This window comes from Dermacentor andersoni, chromosome 8 (assembly GCF_023375885.2).
Source record: "Dermacentor andersoni chromosome 8, qqDerAnde1_hic_scaffold, whole genome shotgun sequence".
NCBI classification, from domain to species: Eukaryota; Metazoa; Arthropoda; class Arachnida; order Ixodida; family Ixodidae; genus Dermacentor; species Dermacentor andersoni.
Window position 1 is genome coordinate 128,168,527 of NC_092821.1, and position 800 is coordinate 128,169,326.

Consider the following 800-nt stretch of genomic DNA (forward strand, 5'->3'; position numbering starts at 1 on the left):
ATGGAGGTAAGAGCCATTGCATATTTCGCTTTCTTACGGGAGCATGAATACTAATGGGGTTATGAGCCATTGATGATGATAGTGTTTGTTCTCGGAGAACGAAAACGCACGGAACGCTCAGCCTATTTTGCATCTTCGCTGTAAAATATTGCATAAGTTCTACACTCGTCCTATTTCTCTCATGCGAGGGGTAACGCGATGCATAGAGTGCTGGCGCAATAACTCCCGCTCTTTCAAACCCCAACTCCCTCAGGAAACCATTGTCTTTCATGGACTTCTACTGCAGACTCAATCACCTTCCAACCCCCCCCCCCCTTCTTTTTTACTTCCCTTCACCGAGGTTGAAAATCGAACGCGCGACCTAATTCTAAGATGAGAGCCACCATCGCGAGTAAAAGGCCAACATCAAGTACTGCGACACCATTCTGGCAGATATACCTAGTCAATTTAATCAAATCGCTCATTTCTAAGCAAACGTGTGTTCCACCTGAGATTGCGTTGCCTTTAGTTTCATGGTCTCATCAGAGAGGTCGTGAACCCGGTGGCTGGCTGCACAGGACCTTCGCGCAGAACCAGGTGGTTAAGCCAGCTGCCATAATCATTACCATTACTGTTGTTTTACCATGGCAAACGCACCGCAGGTGCAAGGAACAGAACATAAAGTGAAACATATGCACAAAAAGCGAAGCACTGTCTTGCTGCTTTTGAAGCAATGGCTGCGGTTGTGGTTCAATGACCTGACACGAGAGTTGAGATTGCATAACATAACGCGCCTCATTGTCGCAGCTCACAATTCTCGC